This window comes from Cyrtonyx montezumae, unplaced genomic scaffold, assembly GCF_038088225.1.
Source record: "Cyrtonyx montezumae isolate F1298 unplaced genomic scaffold, pur_monq_1.0 scaffold_2, whole genome shotgun sequence".
NCBI lineage: Eukaryota > Metazoa > Chordata > Aves > Galliformes > Odontophoridae > Cyrtonyx > Cyrtonyx montezumae.
Genome location: NW_027071936.1, coordinates 6,726,027 through 6,747,594, shown reverse-complemented (window position 1 = coordinate 6,747,594; position 21,568 = coordinate 6,726,027).

Here is a 21,568-nt window from a genome sequence, read left to right as displayed (position 1 = left end):
TCTCCACTATCAGTACACGCATGGGGATGAAAGAATTGAACACAACCCTGCCAAAAAGGACTCAGGAGTACTGGTGGATGGCAAGCTAGATGAGAGTCAGCAATGTGTCCTCACAGCCCAGAAAGCCACCCCTATCCTGGGCTGCATCAAAAAAAGCACGGCCAGCAGGACAGTAAGGTGACCCTGCCCCTCTCCTCTGCACTGGTGAGGCCTGTGTCCAGATGTGGAGTCCTTAGTAAAGGAGAGATATAGACCTGTTGGAACAGGTCCAGAGGAGGGCCACAAAAATGATCCAAGGGATGGATCATCTCTTTGATGAGAACAGGCTGAGAGAGCTGGGGCTGTTCAGCCTGGAGAAGAGAAAGCTTCAGGGAGACCTAATTGTGGCCTTTCAATATCTAATGAGAGGCTGTAAGAAAGAAGGGGACAGACTCTTTAGCAATGTGTTGTGATAGAAAACAGTGGGAAATTGTTTCAAACTGAAAAAAGGGAAAAATTAGACTGGATGTAAGAAAAATGTCTTTCACTGTAGGAGAAGTGAACAGGTTGCCCAAAGTGTTGGTGTATGCTCTGTCACTGGAGACATTCATGGTCAGGTCTCCAGGCAACCTGATCTAGCTGTAGACATCCACGTTCATTGCAGGAACTGGGACTCAAGAGGCTACTAATGGTTCCTTCCAACTCAAACAATTCTATTATTCTTAGAGTACTAGGCAGCTCTCAGTGGAGTCATTGCAAAAGAATTCGAAAATTAAGCCAAAAGTAATTCTGATTTATGCACAACTTTTCATCACAATTTTAAAATTTGCTGCAAAAGGATAGTAAATCCGGAGTTAGACCACTTTTCATGTAGTCAGAACCGTGTGTAACCATTGCAACAAGAATGCCTAGACACGACTTCTGAGGGCTAAATGCTAACTGAAGTATAGGAGAGTACAGCCTATATGATGCAGATTTTGTGTGTCCTTGAACTCCGGTGAATGCTGCAAGCTCTCAGGCCTCAGGCTAAGAAGGTCCTTGGTTAAAACTGGTACAGTGAGTTATCAGGCACAAATGGAAAGCCAATTAAATCTTTCTCAGTCAGTCTTGTTAAGGATTGATCGAAGGAAAGACCAAGGAGCCCTCAACCCTTTCTTATTTTTTGCCTCCAATTCATTATTCATACAAAATGTGTTGTATCTCCAATTCTGTAAGGATTCTTTGTGTACACAAACATGTAGTCTGTAAAACTATTGATTTCATTTATATTACATCTCTGTTAAGAGCACTTTCTTGGGAATGTTTTGTTGCTGTTATTTCTTTTTTTCTTCTGGTTATTTAATTGTTCCCCAACACAACCTCACCCAGGGAAATACTTTCACTTGGTTAATTCTTGTGTAGTACACAGAACAATTCCAAACGTGTTCCAAGGAGAATGGTAGAGGAGCTATTTTTCTATTCAACTTGAATACTTCCTGAAGCTTTAACTAAAATTAATTTTACCGTAAGACTTTTTTAATCACTGCAAATGCTAAGCTACCTTTCCAGGCAGAGAAAAAGGAGAAAACTGGTCATTGGCAAATATTTCATTATTTCCACTTATAAAACTATTTTCTATAAAATCCACATGCTTAGAACTACTAACAAACCCCTAAGAACCAGTGCAGTTCCCCTACCTGCTACTCTCACAAGAGAGAGAGAACAGGACTGGCAGTTTTTGTTTTTCTCACTCATTTCTCCTGTTCTCTTGCTATGGACTTCAGTCTGAAAGAAAACAACTAAGTTTCCACTGAAACCACCAAGTCATATATCTGGATACCTAGTTGTACATGCAAGTGTTTTCTGAAAGATGTAAAACTTCATTTTACTTTGATATTCACTACATTAGCTAAACAAAGGTTAGATAGAAAAAAAACCCAACAACTTCACAGACGGGTAGAAGTTTTGTAAAACAGTAACCTATATGCTGAAACTAGTCTAAGAGCTGCTTAAAGAGACCTTCCAATTTTAGATGGTGTTTAACTACTTGATTTAAACACACACACACACATATATATGAAGGAGTGGTAGTTTGGGGGAACACAATATAGAATCTGTCAGAGACTGAGCAATTGCTGGACAGGTTTCCTAGTCAAGAACTAGCCAAGATTTCCCTTTGTGCAGCTGTAAGCGAACATGGTACCAGAGAGTGCACCAAGGAGTGCCACGTTCACAGTCAGCTCATCAGGAGATTAAATTGCTATTAATCTGTAAATGCAATACAATTACTGTCATTTTTTTTTTTCTTTTTAAATCTTAAGTTCTTGAGTGCAATAGTTTTTCTTCCCACTGAAAGCTATTTTTAGAAACAAAGGCTACTTGGTGCAGTTTTGCATAATTCTATGGATTTAAGAGGCAGTGCATCAATTTACATTAAAGGGATTTTCACGATACTTTTTACACTAACAGGATGATATAGAGATAATTAAAGGTCAGGGAACCATCTATTTCATACAAAGAGATTTCCTCTTTAGAACATCTTGAAGACGAATGAAAAAAATATAATTTTTTTTCCACTTTACTCTTGTTAATTTGAGTAACTCTTACAGCTCCTTAGGAAAGCAAAACTGATAGAAGCCTAACTTTCCTCACAGGGAAAAGATCGTATATGAAGACTAAGCTGTAGCTTGACCTTTATCTTCATAAGTGATAACTCTTAAAAGTGACCAAAAGGTTAACTAAACTCTAAAAAGGTCATCTGTCTTTAATCTGGCTATATAGATCCTTCTCTGATGTTCAATAATACAGAGCTACTGTTCATTAAATACCATCCATCCATTCTGTATTTTCACCTCCTGTTTTCAACAACAGCAAGATTCTTGTTCTGTCACATTACCCAAATCACAACTTCTTTCATGCCAACACATTTTGTGGGATAGGAAATATTTTAGAACTGTGTAGGTAAATCACTAATTGTTCTGTTTCTATTAATCCTTCTCCTGCAATGTCAGGTATATGTACTAGTTGACCACAATATTAGTGTTTTTTCCATGCTATCAAGATAATCATCTGTTTTGCTCCACAGAAGTGATGCATTTCAAGTTGTATTCAGCTAAAACACAGTTCAAAATAAATAACTAACACAAAGTTTAGGTTTAGTTTCTTTCATTATACATTAATCAAAATTCAACTAATTAAGTAGACAAGTGTTGCCTTCTCTTTTATTTTTTTCATCAAATACATAAAGAAATCCATGGAAAAGAGACTTTATCTAGAACTTATCCCATGAGCTTTCATGTTTTCTTAGATACCTATTAAAGTCAGCCTAAAGCTCACTGTGAAGAACTTAACCTTCCACTTGTTTTATGAAATTTGTACCTCTTAGTTTTGAAATAGTATCTAGCACATAATCTATTGAAAACTACCCTGCCATCAAACTGAACAGCAACGGTGTATCAAGTCACTCAAAGCATGTGCTGGATGAGCTTCTTAGTCCCACTTGTTCCTGGGATTATGATGAAGACCATAAGCAACCCACCTCAGACACTCCCTGTCTGCGTAACCTACAGCAGTATAAGAAGAAACGGGATGAAGTTACCTGTCAAACGATTTTCTTCCAGTTCTCTCCCATTCGTAAGATAACTGTTGTTATAATTATCATATTTATTGCAAAGTTCAGAAGCAATTCTTCACTTTTATGCAGAAATTTGTGCATGAAAAGTCAATCTGTGCATCAATTCTAATCCAGCTCAACCGGAGAGCGATCGCCATCCAACCGTGCACTAGTTAGAAATGCTCTGGGAACAAGCTAAGAGAAGGCAGGCTTTCAAAGGATATTGCTTTCAAAGCAATAACACCACAGACAAATGTGTGCAAGACTCAAAAAGAGGGGAGGGTATGATTTAATTCCTAGCAGCTGCAGAGTACAAGACGGGTCTGCCTGTCCTGGACCCTGTCAGAACAGATTCAGGTAAATCCATGTTTCCTAGATGTGAAGTATGAACCGGTTCAGTGATCTGAGAGGATCAAGATTCAACGTGAAGAGTGTTCATAATCCAGACAGCTATAGATTCTAGTGTTCTAAGAGCTGTATAGCAATTTGGGCATCTCCTGATTTCTTGACGCAGAGCCTTCCCCAGGGAAGATTTACAAGTGAAACATCATGAAGCATGATACTCTCACATACAAATGCACATATATTCGTCCACAGGTCTTGATCCAGGATCTGAATCACTAAATATCACAGCTCATCTAGTGAGATGCTTAAATCAACAGAACTGATACTTGCTCATTTGCAAAAAGTTAAAACTAAGTATGTCATGAGCATTTGACAATCCCATACGTTTATGAGCAAACTGCACAGGGTATCTTTTTAACTTGCATAGTGTCATGCCAAGGGAGGAGGGGGGAAAGAAAAATCAACAAGAAGAGAAAGGTTTGTGGCTCAGCAGATGCATAGAGCTGCCTTCTGTCTCATCCTTCTCACTACACACAGTTTCCCACATCACAGATAATCACTCCTTTGAATTCAAAGAAAAAGGAAGGATGCCTTGTCACGTTTTTCAAAAGCAAAAGAGGGTAAGAGAGATTAAATGGATTTAATGGGAGGTGGGTCAAGACCTCAGATTTAAATGTAAGATTATTGTTGTAAAGGAACAGTAAGAAAGGGTCAGAACAGATAGGGGCATCATTTGTGAGTTTGCACATTTGTTTCTTATATCTACATAATTCAATCTAATAACAGTGAAATTATCAAGTGTCATTTTTGTCTTCAAAATTGAACTTTTTCTCATTTCTCCTACAGCACCTTCAAGAAACAGAAGCTCAAGGGGTGAAGAATATAGCATATGCTACAGGTCGGCATCTTAAACCTTAGGAACATTTGAGACATGATCTGACAACTACTGAACAATCTATTATGAAATAAAATAGAATCACTTACATTGGAAAATGCCTTCAGGATCATGATAAGAACTGTAATCATTAAATCACTTCTTGAATCTTCTGAAGGCATGTTTGTTTAAATATATTTCTGCTCACAAATATAGTGGGGAAGGTGTGAGTGTGTGTGTAAGGCAAAAAGAATATGAGGAAAAACTATTTTCACCCCAGCATGATTAAAGGACTTTTCGCAGGAAAAGACATCTAAGAAGTAGTTTTACTGTATGCAACAGCAATAACCAATTTATTTCAAATTGAGTAAGGTTACTTTGATCAGATAAGTTCACAAACCTTACACTCTACAAATTAAATTGACTAGAGATTTGTCTTTTCCAAAACAGTCTTTCTTAACTGAAAAGTTTTCCATGCATCAGAAGACAACACACACAAACAGGAAAACAAAACAAAACAAACAAAAACAATGTTAAGAACTAAACAGTCAAGCATTTGCAACTTGACATAGTTATTATTCAAAGAAATTGCCTCCTGCCTTTTTGTTCCTGCATTCAAATTTCTTCTCTATTACTACTTTAAATGAAAGAGTTCAAGTTGAAACAAAGTCCAGAACCATACTGAGACTTCAGCTCAACAAGGCTTGGCAGGGTGACTGCCTAATCTTTTTATGCTTCTTCTTTAAAGAGAACAGGCTTACAGACTCTAACTGTGCTTTATTAAAATGCTTTCAGACATCATTTTGCAAGATGCAGCTAAGCGGAAAAATCTTAAATCTAGTGGATGATCAGATTAAAGAATCTGCTGAAGCAGAATGCCTCCCTCCCACTACTCACATCTCTGAAATAAGGGAAGGGGTCCCCTTCCAGTCCCAGTTACCAGTCCAACAGCTTTCAGCACTTCCTCAAGTTAAGCAATCATCAAGAAACCCTCCCTCCGTTCTCTGCCAAGTCTTTCATCACTCCTGAAGCCTGGCTGAAAGCAGGATCTACACTTGCTGTACATCTCACTGGCTGACCACAACCTCCCCTAGCCTGAGCATGCTAGGAAAACACTGCTTTTCCCCTCTTTTCCTTTTTAGAGAAAATACAACATTGTAAAGGGCACAGCAGCAGCCAGGACACTGTAAACAGTTCTTCCTCTCTGTCCACAGGCAACTTAATGTGGCATACACTGTTCAGCTTGCCTGATCAGCAAAACATTTCTCATACCAGCCTTAATGTGCTACTCTAAACTCTGAACACTTACTTAACCCATTCTTTGAACATTTAGTCTCTTACACTTTCGAACACAATTATCTGAACTCTTGATGTCAGTTTGCATGATAATAGCCTATCTCTGAATTTTGTTTTCCAGGTTGTCTATATAATAAATAGATAAAACTTAAATCATCAGGTCAGAAATGAGATTCAGGTAGATGCTGTCACCCTGTTTTCAGACAGCATTTCCCTTCAACCACCTGGACTGCTCTTGCATCCAGTGTGCTCATTTTTCTGAGTCCAGTTTTCAAAGTCTATGACAATCTATAGACTACGTAAAAATTCTGCTGAAAATTCTACTGAACAGGAGCAGAAAACAGGATAAGGTTTCCTGCTGGAGGCACCTGCACATCTCTCATCCAAGCTAGATCAAAGACCTCCTCATTGTGCTGCATTAAACAGTGGATATGTTTTCTCTCCCTTCTGAGTTGAGCCATTTAAAGTTGGACACTGGATCATTTTTCTGTGAGGTCAAAGGACCAATGAACACCCTATTATTCCTAATAAACACTGATAAATGCAGCGCCTTCATGTGTTAGAGTGTGAGAAGTTATTGCACACCTGTCTGCTGAAAGCAAGGATTTGATTTCAGAATGAGAATATATGTTCTGTTCTTTCTCATTTCCTTGAGGAGTTTCATGAAATTTTTGAAGTGGTTGACTAAGGAGAAGTTTCTTTTTTTTTAATAATTTCCTTCACTAAAAGCAAAAGACTACTGCACAGTTGCCTACTAGTATGGGAACTACTAAGTGACAGCCTGAACCACTGAATGAGCACCTGAAAGAAAGATCTGGTCAGGCCTGGGTGCACAGGTGAAGGTGATTCACCTGTGCATCTGGAAGGGGTGGAGCAAGACTCTATACCTCTTAGACCTCATTTAAGGTGAGGAAAGTTGCCTTGTTGGGGAGCCCTTCTTTTTTGAGTTCCTTCCCTGTGATCCTGTCTCTTTGGAGATGAGTGAGCATTCATTTTCTTTCCTTTTGTAACACCTCCTTGTTCACACTGGTCTCTTTGCTTTTACAACCTTTACACTGAACCAAATGATTTCTAAGACAGAGGTCTTATCAGCTGAATTAGACATCTCATTAAGTTCCCTCTCACTTCCCACTGCCTGAAATTTGTCTCTTACAAAAAGGAAAATGAATTGTTCACATTGGCATTCTCACTGCTTTTTTCATTGCAGAACAAAAGCTTTCAGCTGAGAAACAAGTTACAGCATAAAATAGAAAAGTAGAACATATGCATGAACTTCAATACAGAAATTACAAGGTCTTGATCTCCAGATCCCATCAAAAGCTTTAAATACACAAGTTCTCAGCTGTTGCTGCAATCTAAGAACTTCATTAAAACTTTTTTTAGCTTTTGCAAAGCTTGAACTCTTGAAGCAGTTGCAAGATAACAATTGTTGCAAAGACTATCAGCAGAGGGTATAACTAAGTTCATTATGTATTTCCACAGCTGAATCAAATTCAGTGCTCACAGCCAGCATATTTGAATTAGGATATGTGACCTCATGAAGCTGATAACCTAAGGAAGAATTTGAATGCAGAGAAAGGGAGAAGGAAAAGAGAATGTTAGAAATAGGACAATGAACTCTACAGTAGTGAAAACATTTACTTTAAGTGATATTATCACTTACTGATTTTTAAAATATTCCTACAGTTGGTTTTTAGTTGATCAACTCTAAAGATGAGCTAAATTGCTGGCCTCCAAAGCAGGCTGCATGGAGCCCAGGGAGCGTGCAAGTCAGTCCAGAGAGGCACAGGAGAAAAATATTTTGTATCATTAATGAATAAATTTTTTTTAAAATACTCTTTATTTACTGTTTTTTTTTTTTTTATGGTTTCTATTTTTGTACATTTTATAAAGTTCCTACTACATTAGTATGTAGGACATGTATTTAATAAGCAGTAATTAAAATACTGGAAGTTTATGCTCAAAGATTTTTTTACTGGTAGAGGTGTACAATCAAAAAAGATTTGAGGAACTGCTACATAACATATCCATTAAGAGTAGTGCTCTGAGTGTCTGTTTAGTATTTAAAACTCTCTCAAACATCTGCAACTACCACAGTGTCATGCACAAGCTCTAAGCGATATCAAACAAGCAAAATACTCAGTAACTGTTAAATGCATCTAGCTATTGCATAACCAAATCTTAATGCACATGCAGTTTTCTCTTTTATCCTTTACAGCCTCTAAACATGTAATATAATCCATTTTCATGTACCGAGAGAGAATTAGGGTTTTCAACTAGCCTACCCATTAGAGTTTTCAAACTGGCTAGCTCAATCAAGGCAGAAGTTTTTAATGCAGGTAGAATGAAAGAGAAGGGGGCAGGAGGGCAATTTCTTGAGCTTGTGCACAACCACCACCACCGTTTGACCACTACAGAGAAAGATTATGGCATTTTTAGATTTAATTCTGTGCATAGTCAAAACAAGCAAAAAGCAGGCTTTCATCAATATACATAAATAATTTCAAGATTCAGAAATTACTACCTCCAAAGCGGTTATTTTTCACTCAGATCTATTTCATTATTTATTACGCCTCTATTCTTAGAGCAACATCAATAAGAAGAGCACAGAGGTTGGTTTCTGCCATTTGAGGCTCCCCCCCCCCCCAATAATACACTGAGCTTCAATTCTGCAACATCCTTGTAGAAAAATGTTTCTAGAGCCACATTCAGGAGTAGTGTCCTAGACAGGCCAATGAGTAGAGGACACATCCTTATCACTACACAGCCCCAAGCCGCAGTCTGCTACTCACCCTGAGCATAGCTGTACACTCACCTCCACCTGCCCTCTGCTGTACCACTCACAGCAAGACTCACAACAACCTTCCAACATCTTCCCCTCTCTGATTTAACCTCCTCTCACATTTTCTTACCTTTTTACACATCAGCACCGTGAACTCTCACCTTGCCATCCTTGTTGCAGCCTGCTCCTAAAAGCTGTTCCCTCCTTTGCTGGGCTGGCTGAGGGCACACATGTGTGTGCTGCAGCTGGGGCCCTTCGAGCTCCCATCCATCCTCCTTTCCAGGAGGTTACCCGCAGCTTCGCTCTGGTTGTCCTGGCTGCAAGCTGAGCCTGCAGGCCACGAGGGCATCAAAAAGAGCCCCAGATTTTCTCCTGTACTTTCATTGCATTACAAATATGCGTTCATTTTTCTCTTCAGGAACCACGAGGCGGTGCTGGCCAGCAGCAGGGAGGATGACAGCTTCTGTGGCGGCCTGCTCCTCCCGCCTTGCATAGCTCTCACTCACCTTTCGGTATTACAAAGAACAGTGTAAGCTGATAAGCTCTCCCCAGGCAGCATTTTCGTGCTACCCAAGACAGCCTCCATGGCTGCAGAGATCCTTCAATAACCTGTCAAGAGCGGGCATCCCTGTGTAAAGAGCTGTTCGTCCTTATATCTCATTTTAGATTGATGTACATCCCACTTTCATATCCTTCAGCTCAGCGTAACATTTGCCCTTTCATGTTCTCAGTTTAAGCCACTGGGAATTCAAAGCTATTTCAAAGCATAATTATAGCAATCTGCATATAAAAGGCTATATGTCCTACAGAGGGTTCAGTGGAAAAAAGCAAACTCCTCAAAAGAAGAAAATTAGAAGTAAATCCCACAACTAAGATTCAGTAAAGTTAATACATTTTTCATCTGATGTGAACAGTCTGTGGATTTGTAAAGCCACTGGAAAATTGTCTAAGCCACTGTACTGAGTCAGTCTTCCTCCATGAAATAATGTAGCTGTTACAAGGGGCCCACTGCTTCAAAGCTCACTCTCTCCTCCTGTGCTGCCCTGCACCTTATTGACCATAAGGCATGCTGCAAGGCCCAGCTGTTGGAGTGAGCTTTGAAGGGCTGGAGAGCTCCCCCACCTCCCTAGGTGTGGGCTGCTGCTGGCTGTTGAGGAAGGAGCGTTCTGAAGCAACTTCACTAGCTAAAGACATCATGAAAGATACAGAAGAGGCCTTTTAAAGAGATAAATCCATCAAGAGGCTTTCTCCAGAAACTATACTCTGAAAATGAATAGTATAAACTGCTTTTGCTTTGACTGTATCATGCTGCCCTTCTATATGGCAAAAGGTGATATAGGGGAATTATAGCCACAAATGTTATATATGCTACTTCGAAATCAGGTGAGTCATAATATTCCTTAGTCTTACTGAACATGCAAGGTTAACCCCCATCAAACTCCTTAAAATATCTAAAAATCATTGTAATGTTTTTGATTTACCTTACTTGCTTTACATACTTGGCTTAAAATACCTCTGGAAAATTCTTTCTTTTGATTTGCACGTAGTAATCAGATTTAAGGAACGTCACAATCGATTTTAATCGGAATATTTACGTGATCATTTGTAATACTGCTTTTCTGGGATTCTATTTCAGAGGTGATTTCTCTGCCATATAAATTCTCCTCTCTGATTTTCCAGTCTTCTGTAACTTTCCACTCTTCTCCACTGACTTGTCGTCATACTCTCCTTCATTCCATTCCCTTTTCAGTTCCTTTTCAGCTTAGTTTTCTTCCTCAGTTTCTTCTTTCTTCATCATAAATCTGGAAGTTGGTTTTGGAGTCGTGTAAAGGTACTGAGAAAGCCACACCAGATGAGCTGCTGTTACTTTCTCACAATAACTTCTGCAAAAGCAGTTACCCCTGTCACCCACTGTAGGTGACACACTTCAGAAAACCTCACTCATTCCCATTTTTCAAAGAAAAGCTTGGAAATGTAGTAGTCATTGGCTGGCTGAGAAATGCCTCCTCTAAGTTTTAAAACCAATATCATTAATTGTATTAACAACGAGAGTATTTGTATCCAGGATGTTTAGAATTACAAATGTATGATTTTTTTTTCTATAAACATATTTTGAAGAGGCTGGAACATATAATTTTAATAATGGAAGGTGACAGTATTCAGGCCTCTCAAAAGTACTGGAATAGCTCAGGTAAATCAACAAAAAACAGGAAATGTACAACTACCTTTTCTGTCTCGTAAGCATTTTATTAGTAAAATACATTTTTGTTAATGTTATTCAACTTCATTTATTCTCCTCTTTGAGAATAATACTGTATTGCTTTCTAAAAAGAAAGGAAATTTTCTATATGGGTTTAGTTCTGATTAAAATTTCTAGGCTAAACTACAGTAAAATTAATAACAGTAATTTTTTAATTTTTATTTTTAAACAAACTTTGAAACATCTCCTTGATTATAGGCAATTCTAGGGTGGGAACATGTTTTACAAAAAATAAAATGCTGGTAAAAAGATTGCAAGTAGAAAGATGGGTTTACTCAAAAGTTCGTGAGGGACAGCCCTCGGTCCTGATTAGGAGTGTTTTATTTGCTCATTTTTTGGAAAACTAATAATTTGTCTTTATTTTAAAATCCTGTATATTTTAGAAAATGAATAACTTCAGGCTTTTAGCAGAGAAGCATTGAAGCATATGGTAATCCCAGTCCCAAACACTAAGATGTGCCTGTCTGTGCCAACTCTTAATTACCACCTCATTAACACTCAGGTGTCAATTGCTGGTGGCAAAGGCAATACTCAGTTGGCCTGGTTTCTGTCATGCACAATGTAATTAAATTGACCTCCGCAAAAGGAGCCCAGTAGTTGCCTGATACCACTTGGACACCGATTGCCGCACTAATCACAATCGTGTAATTTAGTGAATCACACAGTGTAATGAGGGAAAGACTCTGGAGAGTACCAAATTGTACTTGCATATGTAATAATGACTTTAAGGACAATTAGGGAAATAATCGTTGCTCTGTTTTCTTCCAAGCTAATAATGAACAGCAGTAACTATTTGAGTATGTGTTGTTGATTTAAAACTTCAACTGCTGTCTACTATTTAAAAACAGTGGTTAGCAGCAATTAAAATGTATTAAAAAAAGACATATATTTGTAGCACTAAGAAAACTCAAGCTTCATTAGTAGCCCTGCAACAGGTTGCAGTTTCAGATACTATTGGCTGCCTAATTAGGATCTCAGACCTCTGTTGGGTTGTGGGTCCCAAGAGAAAAAGGTGATTAAATATACTTCAGAGTTCTCAAAAACAGGTCAGTGAGCAGTCCCCCACACCACGGTCAAAACCCAAAAGGGATACCCACAGATGAGGGAAGAGGTGCATGCCACTTCCCAAGTGAAGGCTCTGACCATGGCACTGGCACCCAATTGAGGCACATGGACACAATTATTCTTTTTAGCCAAGGTTTTAAAAATGCACCTTTCTCTGATCAACATATAGCCTCTACAGAGGATTCTGTATCTTGAGACTTAAGAAGACAGAGCTCCTAGGGTGAGTTCATTTTATTGAAATTTTAGCACTTAAGTGAAGCGTGAAAATTTGAAGCACAGTTGTCATTAGCTCCCTCTTGGCCAGGTAAACAGCTCCAGGAATTGTTTCAGTGCTGCTTCAATTTCAGCTTCCCCTGATAATCTCTTTCCCTGAGCTACTTAGCACTTTGCTGCTAGATCACAATGTGGTCACCTGACAGCAGCAACTTAACTTGCAAGGGATGGATATGGGCTATAATATGCAACCACAACACAAACCTGAGATCTTCAGAAAGGCCTGTTGCACCTTAAATTCAGCGCTATGTCTTCTCAAGGCTCTGAGTCTCCAGGTAGGTCTCTGGATCTTAGATAAGTATTGAATATCTGGGCTTATAGTTATTCTGAGAAAAACTCAAATCTTTTCAACTTTTTGCATTCCCGCTCATGCTTTGCCAGCTGGCCATCTTTCCCACATACATTTCTTGGGTACCACCACCACCAAATTTCAGTACTATGTAGATCAGGTTCCTACTTCTCGTTGTTGGATATTTTCCCTTGTGATCCTCTGTTTGTATCTCTAAGCTCTAGTTTTGACTTTGAAATTAAACTGTAAGATGAGTATAGCGAGGCCATCTGTTATTAGTGTTTGTGCTTTCACTTGTACAAGTGTTCCACCTATGATTATGTCTTCTCTGTGCTCCTGTTTTACCATGACTGATAGAGAAATAAAAATCTGATGTCCAAAACCAAGTTTGAGTGGGAAAGACTATTTTGTCCTTGAATTCTAATACTACCTATATTTTTCCCATTAATAAATCACATGTAATCCTATTTAATTATCCAGGCCCATGATGTCAGAGGTGGATGTTGGTGATGTTGCAGTAGAGTTTGTACCTTCTCACCAATATTCCATTACATTTTGCTGTTTGATAGATGGCAGCAGAGGGAGAGTCTGATAAAATGGCATCACGTCACACACATGGAAACCCGTATGAAGCAAAGCTGTGGAATTGAGTTCCCTTGAGCAAAAAAAAATGCACTCATTGACATTCATCCATGCTTGCTGAATGCTTATTGGGACTAAACAGTGGATGTGAGCACAGTGAGGCAGCGGGAAGTGTGTTTCAGCAGCAGTGATAGCAGTGTGAAATACAAGCTTTTGCTACGTCTATATGAGTGTGGCATGCGGGCTTTTGTTCATTGCCTGTAAAAATGTATAGTTAATGATGGTGGTCATGTTGAGAAATAGTATATTGTAATTGAGAATGTACACAATCAAATTGTGTTATTGTGCTCTTTGTATCCGTTTTAACTTCCACAGAATTAAACAGAAGGCATTACTTTTGGAGCAACCTACGTACTTGCAATATGAAGCAGAATTCTTCTGAAAGTTACTAGCACTTAGAAGGGCATGGGGACACTGGATTATGTCAATGAACAACACATGGTAAAGCTAAAGACAGAACTTAAAACTTTGCTGTAGGTATTTTTCATATAATAAAATCTGGATGTTAGATTTCTCTTTTATGCTGATACCAATGGGATGTCTGAGCCCTGAAATCAGATCTGATCAATTCAATTGTCATGGTGAGTGGTTAAAAAACTGTGCCAAATAGTGCAAATCAGCTGATGAATAGATACTGAGCTGGGGGAAGAACAAAGATTTGAGAAAAAATAAAAATTTTAGTTCCTTGAAAATGATGCAAATAGATATGCTGACAAGTTTATGCAAAACATGCTGAAGGAGAAAAATTATTTCTAGAGATGTTACAAAATCTAAAGAATAGATGAAAGCATTTTGTTGACGATGTGTTTATTAAAGACTGTGAATTCTGGAGATCAATCTAACAGAGAGAAAGCAATGCTGTGCAGAGTCCATGAACAAGTGGGAAGGATGTCTCTTGAAGAGTGACAGGCCATCATGGAAAGACACTTTCCAGTGAAGTGCTAACAGCTGTAGCAAGTGAGACTCAATCAGCTGAAAGTTATCCAACCTACAAACGAGGAATTCAACACTATTTCATGCATAGCTTTCTACCTGTAAAACAGTGCTCAGCATGGATTGCATAAATATGCAGCTAAGGGAGGAAGAAAGATTCAATGTACCTTCCCAGTAGACATCTGAAAGTGTATTCTGTGTTTGTTGAACAAAGAAAAGTTAACACTGAAATACAGCTGATGGAAACACTGCATACATAATTAGGAGAGAAAGGAAGTCAGACTGTTTTTTAATGTACTAACTTACTTTTGAAAAATTTCGAGTGCATTTATCTAGCACCTGTTGACCCAAACAGGAGCTCTGGATGCTCGGAAATTCATAAAATAAGGCTTTTTAGGCATAAAAGCAACTAATTCCTTTTTGCCTGATGTTATGCAAGAACCTCTCCTCAGCCAGGGGAAGGACAATCTGGCACTTCTGCACAAATGGTCTGCTCTCTAGGACTCCCCAGCATGTCCAAAGAGAGGTGACTTGGAAGTGGTTTCTTGGTGATGTCCAAGTAAAGTAAATTAACTGCTAAGAAGCACATGGCATAATGTCATGAATATGACAAGTAGCTGTAACCTTCTGAGGCTACAAACCTTTGCTGATTTTATTAACTATTTTACAGTGTAAGAGCACATAAACAATCCTAATAAGAATGCTTGACATCTAAGGGCATTTTCCATTCATTGAGAGGCAAAGCACAATACAAATTTGGTCACGAGTACCGAGATATGCAAATTACACTTATAAAGCACTTACCCCATGTTCCTTTCACAACATTCTGAGTTATTCATTCATCACCTGTATTGTCTATAGCACTCCATCTGTACTTCATATTGCTTTCCTCCCCTAAGGAATCGAGCCCTCATTTGTGTGTGCATGTGTGTCTTTCCCCTCCAACTCTGACTTGCTTTCTCTTTTTGATCATGACAGCTGCTGCTGATTTAACATACAAATGGCAGCCAGAAATCAGCAGGCCACAGAGTGTCATTTGTTATACCGTTTTGCTTTTGACTCCACACATTCTAAGGGGAATAAAAAGAAGGATGGTGCTGATATAATTCAAGGTGATGAGCAAATTCTTCTAACTTGAACGGGCTTCTTGTGATCTTCCATATTGTTTAAGGGTTCAAAGCCTTCTGAGATTTTGATCTTTTAAGCAAGCTATTTTCTCCCAGTTTTGCTTCTATACGTTGAGATAAATTGCAGGGGGAATAGAGTAGGGTGTTAAAATACAAAAACAGTCCAGAGCTGTGTTCTCACAAGCAGCAATGAATTACCTTATGAACCTATGAACCTATAGGGATTTGATTTAGTAGTTGGGTAGGGATAGTGATAGGAGGATGGTTGGACTAGATGATCTTGTAGGTCCTTTCCAACCTTATGAACCTATGAACCTATGAGCAAGAAAGAACAATCTCTGTCATACCTTTCCTTCTTCTTCAAAGATCCTAGAGGAACAGAAATCCTGGAAACAGGGTGGGAGCAGGGATAGGTCTTCATTTCTAGCAATATAGTCTGAGTGGCTGCTTTTTTTGCAGCAAACAATTGATGGACTTCTTCTTCTATTATCAATTTGCTTCAGGAGCACAGAGGGATTAATTCAGATAAACTTTAATGTTATCTTGTGTACTCTGTAATGTAACTTCTAGAGGGACTAGTTTTTTTAATTGTTTGCATTCATGAATTCTTTATGTATATTCATTCAACTATAAAATGTTGTTCTAAATAGATGCTTGGTATTTTGATTAATGGGCCAGTTTACAATTTCAATGATCTTAACAAGGCTAGAAATTCACCTCTTGTAGACAGGAATCACACAAATACACGCTAGACTAAGAGTAAACCTTTTTCCTTATTGATTATTTAGATTAAGTTGGTATTGGAGGAAGATTTTAGCTTCATACCAACAAGTGTAGAAAAATTCTACAAATAAATTTATATTCATTTGTCCTCTATGGTTGAGAAATCACCTTGCATGTTTGTTCATGATACTCTCAGGCCAATTTATGCATCTTGGGACAGAAAGGAAACTGGGGAAAAGGAGAAGCAGAACATTTATAGGTGTATGTTTTTTCTTTGCAAGAGCAAACCAAGACCAAGAAGACAGCAGAAGGACCTTGAGGAATATTAGTGACAACACATGCACAGGAAATGTTCTTGTTTATTTGAAACAGCTATTTTCTGCAGTCTAAATACTCTAGTATTTTACAGTAACATAGAAATGAGGAAAAAAAGAAAAAAGAAAAAAAATAACTATAAAAAATCCATCTCAAAGTGAAATATTCCTTTTTCCACCCTCTTTGGAATATCCCTTACAACAAAGGCAAGTTGTGCCTGGCACCAGTAGAGTCTGTAGGAAAAGATTAGATGAACACATATTGGTGAAGGCATTGCCAGTGCTGGTCCTGCAGCCAGGCAGGAGAATTGGGAGCGTTGGCTTCTTGCTGTCTGGGTGCAGAGGAGCTGAGGCTGGGACCTTGCTCCTTCATGGAGGTCAGCATCAGGCTCAGCATGGGGAATCAGGATCAAACACAGCCTTAGGATGTCTGAGGCCATCAAAATAGTTCAAGGGAGTTAGAGGGCTGAGTAAATCTTCTTTTTATACTAGCAATTAAAAAAACCCAATTACTTTTTTTTATTTTTTATCTTTTTATCTTTCCAGCCTATAATGCTAGTGTGCAGGTACTTAAGCCAGGAAAACAGCAAAGAAGTGACTTTTCCCAGCCTATCTGGTATAGTAATTCTGTTGTCCTCAAGAGGATGACTTAGGAATGATTTCCTTTCTGGGAACTTAGCCAACTGTCCAAAATCTCTGATCCTTTCAACATCTGCCAGGTAAGTGCCAAGTAAGTTCTTCCCAGTAATGCTTTCTGTTAGTATCAGATTCTAAGACTGCCCTTACCACCATTATGTCTGAGTATTTTCCAATAAAACATTCGTTTATATGACTAGCATGTCAGATGTGGTTTGCTCTCTTGCTCTCTCCCTTTGGCAAGAAAGCAACCTCTCTAATGGCTCTGTAATAAAAATAACTACAAATACCTAATGAGCAAAAACTTTGTATAAAATATTACTCACTGGGGAGCAAGCAAATGAGTCTACATTTAGTGAGTGATAATCTGTATAAGGTAGCACATGTACATAATTTGTGTACTAATAAATGTTTGCTTTTGTAAAATGAAAAAGCAAAATAGGAGACAACACTCTAATTTTAGAAACGTCTCCAAGTTGGATTGTCTGAGAAAGGGAGAACTAAATAAATATTTCTCAAATTCTGAAAAAATACTCTAGTCAAACCACTTGCTCTAGAAATCTTCAGTACCTAGACTTCAACACCTTGGGTTTTCTGAAGGATCCTATTTTTAAGTGTTCTGAGAAGACACATATTGAACAGAAAACTGCCAGAGGAAGAAGTACTGTCGGAGGCCCTTTTTATATCGTACTGATTGTAGTATTTGTCCATGATTTTGGCCCCTGAGGATAAATGCTTCTTTTATATGATGGGATCTAGACCCAATTTTCTTTTCCCGGCCCTCTCTAATCATCAAATCCAGAAGGATTTAAGTTCTTAGTGGAAAGATGAAGAGCTCTTCATTGCTTTCTTTGAAGCTGTCCCATTTTACAAAGAATAATTATATATTCTTTTGACAGAGAGACCAAGGGCACCAAATTACATACTGCTCTCTAGACTGCTAGTTAGCTCATTAACCTGCATGTGGGGAGATCTTGATATTGTAGCACCCATGTGGGCTTACGTTATTTTATATTATAATCACTGTTGTTGGTTGGTTTTCTCATTATTCTGATTTAGGAACTAGATTCTATTCCCACCCCTACAATAAACTGCATTATGAAATTTCTGTTATGCTTCAGCAAAATAAGGATAGTGATACAGGCATCTGCTGTAACACTGGAGTACATTTTGCTTACCAGTAAAGGATATAAAACACACAGAACAGCAGTCAATAGAAATCTAACTTTGAAATGAATGTTTTTGCAATTTCCAGCTATGCATAGATTTTCCACTACTAAAGGTTCTTTTTTGAATAATAAGACAGTTTCTGGTTTTCTTTTTCCTGAACCTTTAGATCTGTGAATATTAGCAGCGTGTTCAGAGGAGTTTTAGATTTCACTATGTGAACAAAGAATTGAAAAACTAACAGCTGCATCCAAATGGTGGTTTTCAGTTTACTCCACATAGAATGGGAACAGGAAAGAAATGTCTCCATCCCAGTAAAACACTGTGCAGACTTCCAGGACTTTCTGTTACTAGTTTACATGTCCTTATCACTGAACAGTGGAGGTCTGAAAATGATTTATATAAAAAAGGTAAACTTTCTGCTTTTGCCTGAAATTCTTTCTGGGTTATTGCTACTTCTTGGATCAGATATGCTAAGTAAAATGAGATAAACCTCAGACTGAAATACAGGAACTCACAACAAGAAGTCAATTACCAAATTTAAACCCAGCAAGGTTAATTAAAGATTCTGTATGGTATCCAAATTCCCCTCACTAGGACTGATCCTGACCTCAAGCCCCATGTCTGTCTCTCAGGAGCTGCCTAGCAGGACTGGCTCCTGCTGCCCCCCCCAGTAATGTAATGTAAAGACTACAGTATGTCAACAGCCACTGTTTTTCAACTCTGCTCTGTCTGATCTAATTTAAATGTGTATAGGGCATAGAATCATAAAGGTTGGAAAAGACCTCTAAGATCATCTAATCATCAAGAAGATAATTTGTTTCTTTTTATTGTTTTATTTTTAACCTTTTTTTTTTTTCCCAGAAGCTCAGTGAGGTTTAATGATTTCAATTCAAGATATACTGCATTTTCTCCCTAGAGTGCATTAATTAGCTGTCTTTTACTTCCAGCACTCACTCTCTGTCTTCTTTCTTCGTTGCTAGTCAGAATATAAATCAAACCAAGCCTGTAACAAAAAGTGAATGGCCGTGAGCTCCAAGGGCATCATTTAGTCTCATCTTTGGGTGTTTGAGCAGAATAATGTTTGCATGCATTCATTTTTTTTTCTTTTCTTTTTCTTTTTTTTCAGATAGCATAAAGCCATAATAAACATACTGCTCTCATGGTAAAATCCTTTTTCATGATATTTATGTTCCTGAGCAGAGCACTACCTAAATTACAACTAATGTAATCTGCAAGACTAGGAAAAGCAGAGCACTCTCTTTCTTCTTGATGGCTGAACAGTGCCACACCACTGCTCTTTTGTCAGCATCCCATAAAATTCGTGCTCTAAATTATTCTGAAACCCATCTAGAAAAGCGGTAGCATTGGAGGTGGAATTACTATGTATTTTTGACATCAGTCTTAAGACTTTTTTCTATTTTATTCTTATCAAACATCCACGTACACATGGAGATCCTTCTATATATACCCTGCTTCTATATCCCAAGAAAAACAGACCAGAATATGTGATAGGAAACATCTTTCAGAGTAAGTCTGAAAAGAGATAAGGTCATTAGCACATAAGTTTCCAAAGCAAAACCTGATACATTCATTTCTGGGGTTGGTATTTTCTTTGCTGGCTTTATTCACACTTTCAACCACAACTCCGATCCAATGAATTTCTAATTATTTTTCCATTTGTAAAAACACTTATATATGTTTTCAGGACTGCATTTCTGTTGCGGTCTTCTAAGAAGATCTCAACAGAGATGTCATTCAGCTTTGCCTTCAAATAAAATCACTTGAAACATGTCTGTTTTAAACAGACATATAGCCACATCCAAATTTCAGAACTTGATTGCACGGCTCATTGAAAGTAGAGCTGGTAAAGTTTCCCATCTTTTGGTGTCAAACACTTTTATTGCAAATTGTTCTTGATCAAAAATGCGCGTGCATAAAGAAAGGAGAACTTCCTTTCACTCCCCTTCAAATCACTGCAGCTTGGACCACTGCTTTTAATGGAATTAGGCTCTGATGCGTACAAAATACAGTTCAGTTTTGGAACCTGAATGTTTGAGTCCAAGGCTTCTAAAACTTAAGGTTGGTTTGGTTACATTCACTTTATCAAGTTGTAGTAAGGCATTGTAATACAATACATTACTCTCCATTCTCAGTGCAACTCAAAGATGAGTTACCCAAAATATGCTTTTAAACTGATGATGAGGAGAACTTTAATCACTGAAGTGCATGTATTTGGAAGCATACTGTTTCATGAACTGCATGGCTTAAATGAATTTCACTTATTGTATAATATAAATAAATATTTTAATACAAATTCACCTTTTTGTCTTTAGCTCTCTTTAGCATGGGAACGCTATCTGAATTTCTTTTGCCATTTTGGGTATCTTCTGAATGACTACCGTGGTTAACCATCCAGAGGACATTTTAATCAGTGCCGACACAGAGAACAAGTAAGTTTTGCCACTGTATGTTTCATCTTGACTCAGCAAGATTTCCAGCACTCGCATTTACACACTTTTGACAAGATGATTCCTAAATGAAGCATTTGCCTTCTGGAGAACTACACCCACATAGATTTCATTTTTCCTGATGTCTCAGCCAAAATACAATATCATGAACTTTATTAACAAATTCAAATTCAAAAACAATTTCAATTCAAGAAAGCTGTCCACATTAGTTCTTGCTCATTTCTTACATATGAGGATATCTACAAAAACACAGATGCTTCAGCAATGGATTTTAATGGCTGTATTTGTTCATATATATGTATCCATTTCATATCAAGACAGATTGACAGATCAGAGAAAAAAAAATGAGGGAGACCTTTAAGATGAATCTGAGCTCTGATTGTAGGGGTCATTGCAATGGATTTAACTCACAGTTTTGGAATATCTCATGACATAACATCATAAAGTCTTATTGTCTGCCTTTTATTTTGATTCAAATAGAATCATTTTTCTATTCTTCGTACGTTTCACAATCAAATCGCTAGGTCTAAATATATATCTGTGATGCTTATTTTGGCCCCTACAGCTTTTTATGAATTTTAATTAAAAATCCCAATGTCATACAACTTAAGACTTGAACAAGGAACAATGGCAGGATATGATCAGCTTTCTCCACATAAGACATATAAATATTTAACAGCCTCGCAAAATTGCAATGACAATTTATCAGCCTAGGAAGACTATCTATTTATCCACCTTATACCCTGAGGAATGATAGCACTTAAAAAAAGAAAAAAAAAGTCTGCTGTGAGCAGGTAAAA